Raw genomic sequence first — 9,617 nt, forward strand, 5'->3', positions numbered from 1 at the left:
GACTTACCCTTCTCTGGGTCCCCATACATGTGCTCCTGAGGGATTTGAAACATGACCTCAAAGTTCTTTGACACTCTTCCGATCATCTGCGTCCCCTTCCCTAGAATCTCAGTGACCTTGTGACTGAAATTGCTGTCTCATTCTTATAACAGTCCAGAGGCAGGTAGGACAGCTGGGCTTCACAGGCTGCCCAGAGACCCATGCTCCTTCTACTTGTGCCTCTCTGTCCTTAGGATCCACCCCTCCTATGCATGGTCCAAACAGTGGAAAGGGGGTGGGGGTGGAACGTAAGGGCATATCCCTCTTCCCTTAAGTGCATGAGCTAAGTACATACGTCTCTCTCCTTCACACCTCATTGGCTACAATCTAGTGGTCTGGCCAAATGTAGCTGCAGGGGAGGCTGGGAAACATAATCTTCATTCTGGGTGGCATGTGCCTAACTGGAAATAGGGGTTGTGTGCCTATAGAAGAAGGGAAGAATGGATATTAAGAGACAAAATTAAAAAGGGAGAAAGCCCAACAGTTGCCAGGACACTGTTTCCGCCCCTCCCTCCCCCACCACACACCACCTTGGCCACCACCTAGAAAAAGTCAGACTGCAGAAAATTCCTGGGTCCAGTTTTCCCTGAAGCCCAGCAGCATGTGGCTTCCCTCATTTTCATTCTGTGATCCACTGGTTCTCTGAGGGCTGTAGATTGGCCATCAGTTCAAAACAGACCAGCTTTTGAGTCAGTGTGCATCCCAAGCCATGGTAATAAGACTTCGTTTACCTTTTACTGCGGTGATTCACCAAGAAACTCACACTCGCACCACCTTTTCTTCACTGTTTTGCAGAAAAGAAACGTGACTACCATGTCAACTATCCATGGTGATATGTAACAGGCCTAAGATGAATCGGACCCCAGGACTGATGTGCGCTGTGCAACACAAGGGACTTACTAAACATTTGCAAGATTTTGTTTTTAGAGACAAAATAATCATACCTTTTAATAACCACATTTTTTCCATTTGAAGTAAACATTTATTTTTTTTCACTTTCCGACGTTCTCAAAATGGAGTTACAGCTTATAATCAGTATCAGGAGAAACTCGCTAGCTAACGCACATCGTACAATCGTGGTAAATTGGAATAGAGGGGGGGAAATGTATTTAAGGCTGTTCCTGAAGCTCACAAGATGCTTCACCTAGGGTAGTCTAAACTTCACAGTGCATCTTACAGAGACAGTATGTGTAGACTTTTCTGGTTTGTTATCGAAAGGGCTTAACATAATCTGGTTACTTTTAGCCACACTGATTTATGGGAAAGGAAATTTAGGGGCAACATTCATAAGGTTTTTTAAATAACTGGGAGAGTTTCTCTCCATGTTGATTTTGATTCTATGTTCATATATAGCCTAGTTATTAATTTTTTTTCACGAAATTTTCTTATTAGACAATTTGTTATTTTAAGCCTAGTTTTTAATTAATAAAAATGTTCTCTCTTCATAGATGGTTTGCCTTTACTTGGTGGAGCATTTTTATAGTAGCTGCTTTAAAGACTGTCAGATAATTCCAACAGCGGTGTGATCTCAGCATTGGCATCTGTTGACTGTCTTTTCCCGTGTGAGTTGAGATTTTCACGCTTCTTCATATATCAGGTAATATCGGAATATATCCTGGACATTCTCAATATCATGTTATAATACTCAGTGTCTTTTTAAAATCCTATGGGGAATGGTGATATTTTTGTTTTAGCAGTCAATTGACTAGACTGGGCTCAGGCTGTGAGGTCCAAGCAGACTCCTGTGGGTTGTGACTTCAATGTCATTTCTATTTTCAGAGACTTTCCCATGCCATTTAGATCTGTCCTGTGTGTGCACCACTCAGTGGGCTATTTGGGACCTGGGCAGTAATCTGTCTTGTAGTAAGTTCTCAAAGTCTATGTGAACTGTTTAGTATTTAATTCACACATACAAAACAGGGGGATGAGCCCAGGTGTTCATAAATAATTTTATTAACTTGCTTTCCTGAGCTCTTCCCTCTTGTGATTGCCTCAGTGAGTTTTTGGCTTGCTGGGGCTCCTCTTTTTGGTCCTCCAATCAGAAATCTGGGACCTTATTTACCCTGTTATCTGTGTTTGGGACCAATCAATGAGTGAACAGAGAGAAAGAAAAAGCAACAGGAGTTTGTCCTGCCTTTTTGGGACCATAGCTCCTGTGATTGGCAGGGAAGGGTCCCATGTCACAGGGATTTAGGGTCCTGCTGATGCAGGCCATGTTGTAGCTGCCACCCTCACCATGGGATTTCTTGGGGCCTTGGGTGCAAGTGAATGGAAAAAAGAAAAAAAAAAAAACCTGGGAAATCTCCCAAAGAAATCAGGTCCTAATCCTTGAAACCTATAAATGTTACCTTACATGGAAACAGGAGCTTTGCAGATGTGGTGAAATTAAGGATCTTGAGATGGGGAGATAATCCTGGGTTATCAGGGGGGGCCCTAAATGTAATTGTATGTATATAAGAAGAAAGCAGAGAGGTCTCTCTCTCTCTCTCTCTCTCTCTCTCTCTGTCTCTCTGTCTCTCTCTCTCTCTCTGTCTCTCTCTCACACACACACACATACACACACACGAAGGTGATGTGACCACAGAATTGAGAGATTTGAAAATGCTGGCCTTGAACACTGGAGTGATGCAGCCACAAGCAAACGAGTAACAGTCACCAGAAGCTGGAAGATACAGGGAACAGATTCACGCTTCGAGCCTCCAGAAGGAGCGTGGCTCTGTCAACACCTTGGTTTGGCCCCAGCCATACAAGTTTTGGACTTCTGGCTTCCGGAACTGTGAGAGAATACATTTCTGTTGTTTTAAGCCACCCAGTCAGTCTGTGGTAATTTGCTACAACAGCCTTGGAAAATAACACAGCACATAGAGCCAGAAATGTGCCCAGGTCGGTCTGGCCCCAGTGACTCTGCTGCTTTCTGAGTGCTGTGCAGCCACAGGGGAAGAATATAAATGCTACTCATATGATGGGCACAAGTGGAGGTAGAGTGAACATGGAGAATCTATATGAGATCATTATATTTGGCTTGGCGATATGGTGTTCTTTTAAAAAATTGTTATTATGAAGATTGACTTTGTTACATTGGGTGGTCTGAAGATGATCATTGGTTCTGTCTTCTGAGTAACTGAGGACCCACCCCAGTGGCTCCTGAGGAGGGTGGGGGCAGGGACAACCAAGGATGAGGGGAGCACGAGGGGACAATCGTGCTGACGGGAAAGTAATATTATCAGACAGGCTAACGGAGTCCAAGTACAGGAGCTGCCACGTTAGAGTGCCATCTGTTGTAGGGTTAGCAGGTAGGAACACATCAAGCCCCACTAGATTGGGATGGTTTATTATTAACACAGACAGCGAAAGCAAGAGCAGCAGTGGTGTCAGCTCCCACATGCCTTGTCCATAGGATACACTGAACAAAAGGGGCCAGATCAAATGCAATGGGAGTGATGGGCCCAAGTCCGTGCTGCAGCTAAGCAGTTTGACAGCCTGTAGCTGTACCCCGCTGGGAGGAGGGCAGGGGGCGCTGGTGTGGGGAAGCACTACCTCATCAGAACCAGGGAGGCAGATGAGAAACAGCCTATGACTGCAGCCTCCATGAAGATAGGAATGGCCTTGTGGCAGCTCCTCTCAACACCAGCTGACTTCTCATGTTCGGGGAGGACCCCAGAGCATTTCACCAAGGCTTAGATCAGCTGTGGTTAAGCCTTGCCTACGTGGCCTAGGCAGACATATGCAAGGTGGTCAGGGAACCAGCACAGAGCAGTTCCCCTGCAGATATGAGCCCGGCACGGAGAAGAAGAAACACAAGGGACTCTGAAAGTTTCCAGGGCGAGGTGGGTAGTGCAGTGGGAAAGCTGCGGGCAGAGAGGCAGGAGTCACTTGCGTTCTTGGCACTGTTCTAGGGTCAGGGATGACGGAGTGATTGGAGAAGACATGGTCCCTCCCTCCACGAAGCTTCTGGAGAGAGATGGAAAAGACACACACACACTTTAAGTGACCAGTCTAGGAAGAAAATTAGGGCAGGGTAAAGGAAAGCAAGGGGTGAAGGGTATTGCTTTAGCCAGGAAAGGCCTCTTTGAGGAGGTGACATTTGAGCAGCCACCTGAATGAATTCAAGGGAGGCGATCATGCAGTTATCTCATGGAAAACCATGTGTGGCAAAGGGAACAGCAGATGCAAATGCCCGAGATGCGCTCTTGCTGGGTCAGTCCCAGGGGCAGCCAGAAGGGCAGTGTGGCTACAGTGTGTGTGTGTGTGTGTGAGAGAGAGAGAGAGAGAGAGAGAGAGAGAGAGAGAGAGAGAGAGAGAGAGAGAGAGAGCCAGAGGGAGGGAGGGAGGGAGGGAGAGATGCAGGGTGGGAGAGGTGGTTGAGGTACTGCAGTGAGGCCTTGGTTTTAATTTGAATGTGAAGGAAGCCACTAGAGGGTTTTGAGCCAGCGAGAGACAAGATTTGATTTGCCATTTTAGAGCGTTCCATCTCTCACATTTTAACAGGACTTACAGTCTGTCCAGCCTATTAATAGCATGGATTCTCTGAAGGATGGGAATGATTACTTCCATTTTACAGGGAAAAAAAATTAAAGCTCAGACAGTGGCAATGGCTTACCCAGCGAGATCAGCTTCGCCAGGATTAGACCCGGGTCTCCCGGCTCCCAGAGCAGTCAGTACCTGTTCCATCACGGGTGCCTGGATCTTCCCGCTGTTGCCTGTCCCGAGGACTGGTGGCACTGATCACAAGTGACATGCAGGGGTCCCCACACTGGAGGACCTCGAATCCGCACTTGCAGTATTCACAGTGGCCTGGAGACTGACGTGTTTTGACATAACACAGACGGCTGGAAGGGGCAGGAGCGGGGGCTCTGGGCAGAGCAAGGAGCAGGGCCGGGACGTGGACGTCAGGTTCAAGGATGTGCCCTCTGGACTGATTCCTCGCTCTCAGGCCTGGGTCCCCGCCCACTCTCAGTTCCCCCTGAGCGTGAACTCCTGGGCCTGCTCTGCTGGCCAGGCTGTGAGCTTCCTGGGGTGTTGCCGAGTGGCGCTGACCACGGTGGCGGCAGGTGGGGGTGCCAGGGGAAGAACACAGGATTTGGGCAGGACTCCACATTACCATGTGCTCCTGTGTGACATTGGGCAGGTGACCTTACTCTGAGTGTCACTTTCCTCCTCTGTAAAATGGGACAGGCACTCACTCATCATTTGAGGGAATAGGTATTAGAATGGCCTTTCAAGAAGGTAGTTTGGCGACACACATCCATAGCATTAAACATGCACTTACTAGACTTCTGGTCAGACAAGATGACAGAGACCCATTCCTTCCTGCTCCTCCCCGTTAAGCACAACGATAAAGCAAGAAGCAACTCAAAGAGCTCTGTGACAGGTGGTAGAGGAAGGTGGACTGGTTTGGGAGCCCAGGACTGGGGGAACAATACAGAAGTAGGTATCTTATGTCCCCCCACCCCACAGAAGAAGGAACCCTGACATGGCATTTCCTGACCCCAACCTAGCAGCAGAAGGCAGCCCACGTAGGCAGTCCTGGATTCAATGGGGGCACCTCTGTAAACGTCCAGCGTGCCCAACACAACTGACAAGGGAGATTGATCGGGAACCCTGTTAATAAGAAGCACATGGGGGAAGCACTCTCCTTCCCACAGTGAGACACAGGGTGAGAAGGTGGAACAAGCAGGAGAAACCTCACCACCACAAGCAACAACCACATGTCTGACACTTCCCTCCCCGCCAAGAGACACACGATGGCCAGCCTCGGGGAAACCCCTTCCACCCTCATAACAGCAGGAACAGAGGCCAGGGGAAGACCCAGTAACACCCGACAAACCACGCGGACCAAAATAATACCGCAAAGCCTCTGACAACTAAACTGTCATTGGAATCATAGCCCACAAAAGTAGTCCAGGACTTGTGTGTTAAATCTACACAGGGTGATTGCCTGCTGAAATGAAGGCTTTAAATAGGATCCGGAGTTTCTGGACATAAGAGACAAAATGACCAGGATACAACTGAAAATCACCCATCATAATAAGAACCAAAAAATCACAGCTTGAATGAGAAAACAATCAACTGATTCCAACATTGAGATGAATCAAACGTTAGAATTATGGGACAAGGGTTTGAAAGCAGCCATCATAAAAATACTTCAATAATCCTTACAAATTCCCTTGAAACAAACAACAACAACAAAAAACCCCCAGGAAAATCTCAGCAAAGAAATAGACATTATGAAAAAGAGCCTTCAGTTAAGAGCTCATGTTTAATTTAATATAGATATAGATGGTTACATATAGGAATACTTATGGATATTATAGGTTAGTATACAGGCATATGTATATTTCTTTGGTCTGTTAGCTGAGATGGCCTAAAAGAAAGACACCCAAAAAGAACTGGGTGCCCAGATCTTGGTTTCTAATACGACTCCGCAATGAAAGAAGCCAGGGCTCCTTGTAAAAATGGCTGATTCTATGACTGGCGTAGAAAACTTACAAGATAATCCTGGAGCAGCTTGTTGTGATAGAAAGTAATAAAGTGCTCATTAAAACCCACTAACTTAACAAAAAAACAAGATCTAGCAAAGGAAGCTGGGAGGGGGCAGGTGAGTGAGAGTAGAGTGTCCTAGAAGACAACGGTAGAGGTGGTAGGGATGGTGGTGGGGGTCAAGGTGATGGGGGAGGGGAGGACGCTAAGGGAGGATGTGGTGGAAGATGGTGGAGATGGTGGTGGAGGAGGTGATGCAGGCAGTTTTGCACATAGTTAGACGCATTTCATCTTGTGACCACTTGGAAATGGACACCTTATGAATCCTCTGACCCTCTCTAAGAGGGACACGTATTTGAGATTCTGTAGTGAGACTACATTGAGTTTCTTCGTGAATCATCCATTTCCTTGTGTCTACACCCTCGATCGTGGTACAGACAGGCCCCAGCAGCCCTCACTGCAACCACCTGGCAGCCTCCAGATGAGTTACTATAACTTGGCCCTTGACCTAACCCCTCCTAAAGCCAAGGGCTCAGGCAGTCAGGGATTCACATCTTGCTTCCGCCTTCTACTTGGGGTGTGACTTCAGTTAAGTTCCTTCATGACCCTAAGCCTCAGTGTCTTCCTCCATAAAATGGGCTAACCATGGTAACTTTGGGTGTCAAAGTGCAGGTCAGGTACATACAGGGCCCTATACCAAGTTATGCTCAAATAATGGCAGGTGCTATTATCGTCTGTAGTGGCTGAAGACCGGGTCCTGGCATCGAGCGTCTCGGGCTCAATATAGAGGGTAATTGGCCCTTAAACTTCCAAGTCCAGTCCAGGCAGGGCAGGAAAGTGCTGGGTGCAGTCCTTTCACGTCCTGCTCTCCCACCCCACATACACATCAGCTTTCAGCTTCATCCATCTTCTCTTAGTGTCTTTGCTGGAAGAACCTGGAAACCTTTGATGGAAGCCCCAGGTGCCCTTTAGAACGATGCCCCCCTGTGGCTGAATGAGAACCTGCTTTGGGAGGAAGGGAGGGCGCGGTTACCTAAGCGTTGCTATGTGGGACGCTAAGGCATCATAGCCTTCATTCTTTAGACAGGGAGGTCTTATCTCCATTTCACAGGTCCATCTAACCAGTTATGTGTTGAGGACCTACTATGTGTCAGGCACTGTGCCAGGTGCTCAGGGTATGAGTGAAGAACACAAAACCGCCTGCGTTCATGGCGCTGATAACCCAGTGGAAGGATGAAGGAAACAAACCAGAGTATATGCTGCATCAGATGGAGACAGCATAAGAAGGAAAATAAGGCAGGACAAAGGGATAGTGAGTGATGGCCAGGGGCCAGGTCCTGCGGAGCTCTTTAGGGACAGAGGTCACTGCAGTTGTTGAGAGGCTGGGCCTGGGAGATCGCAGGGGAGAGACAATGAATGGCTGGATTTGGGAAGCATTTGCAGCAGAACCTAGAGAACTTGCTGATGGACTGGACGTGGGGTGAGGCATGGGCCAGCGAAAGGGATGTAGTCACACAGCACAGCGGCTGGCTCAGCCTGGGACCCAGACTGGACACTAGAAGGCAACAATGTGTTTTCTGTTCTGCTTCCCTGTCCTGGTCTGGAAAAGAGTGGACCTGGAAGAGGCGGGATGGGAGGCCACAGCTACAGCTCATGACAGGAGCAAAACCCATTCTGAAGAAGGAAGACCTCCTTTTAATGGGTCCTGGGAGCAAGTCCCAACAGCCGTCAGTTCCCTCTGAAAATGCTAGTGGCTGGGATAGAGAGAGCAGCATGAAACCCACACTTCTGCACCAGGAACTTCCCCGAATGAGCTCAGCCAACTTCAAGCGCCTGGTGGGAACTGGCAAGCTTTGTACTGCTGGTGGGCACACCAAGGGACACTGTTGCTCTGGAAGGCACTTCGGCAATGCCAAAGCCATAGAATAGATGTGCCCCGATCTCGCTCCACATGCCTGCTTCTTCCCATGGCTGTCTGCTGAGGAAGCCACCAGTTGTGGCCCAAACTGGACTGACAGGGTTGTTTGGCATGGTGTATAGTTTACAAGACCAAACAGAAACACCACACGTCTCATAGTAGATACCAGTTTAACATGAACTTGTTAGAGAGGACACCATCATGGCCGCTAACTTGCTTTTTTCACTGTGATCAATTTTGGACCTTTCCATCAGGACACGTCCCATGCATTGCAATATATTCTTGGCCGGCTCATTTAATGCTGGGAGGTTCCCTTACTTGCCAACCAATTTTTGGGATGATGACCCAAAATGCTCCCACTGATTAACAAAATGCCTGTTGAGATCAACTGCTGCTCTGAATTCAGAAGCAGAACCAGTGTCTGCTGAGTATCCTTTTTAAAAAAGAAACTGTGACAGGCTTTCTGGGTGGATGGACCTTTCCCTCTGGGCCACCCAGAAGAGAAGACGAGAACTGAAAACATCCTTACACAGCCTGGATCCGGTGCGGTCCCTGGCTGTGGCTGGCAATCCCTCTGACCTGGGGCCACACACCCAGCTGGTCTGAACTGTGGTGGCTGCAACAATTAGATCACTTCCCAGGGCCAGGTGGGAATCCCGGGAGGTCTTGTACTTTCCTAGATGCAGGTTTTAAGCGGTGTTTTTGTGATTGCTGGTGGTGTGTACTAATGAGCTTAAGCGGAAATCTTGAAGCGGGGTGGGAGGGGTGAGGGTATGTGTCCATGGCGGGGTTGGAGACAGAGTGTACGTACAAGGGGCACGGTGGTTAAGAGCACAGTGCTTTGGAAGCAGACAGACCTTGTCCCTTACCAGCTCTGAGACCCAGACGCCAGGTTTTGCACTGTAAAATGGGACTGTTGAGAGGCACTGCAGTACTTACAATGGCTGCTATTAAAAAACTTCAAAGCAACCCATTAGAAAGTACAAAACTCCGTTGTCCTCATTCTGGTTTTTAATGATCAAGGTAACAATAATTTACAGTTTTTCCAGATCTGCATTTAGTTGCCTCCATCTGCTGGAGGACACTCTGTGGCAGATGCTGTCGCCCTGGCAGGCTCCTGCCAGTTTGGGATCAGAAGCACCAAGCCATGTCCCTTTCTCAGAATGGGCCTTGGCTGCAA

This window comes from Rhinolophus sinicus, chromosome 13 (genome assembly GCF_057876585.1).
Source record: "Rhinolophus sinicus isolate RSI-liver-muscle chromosome 13, RSI-T2T, whole genome shotgun sequence".
NCBI lineage: Eukaryota > Metazoa > Chordata > Mammalia > Chiroptera > Rhinolophidae > Rhinolophus > Rhinolophus sinicus.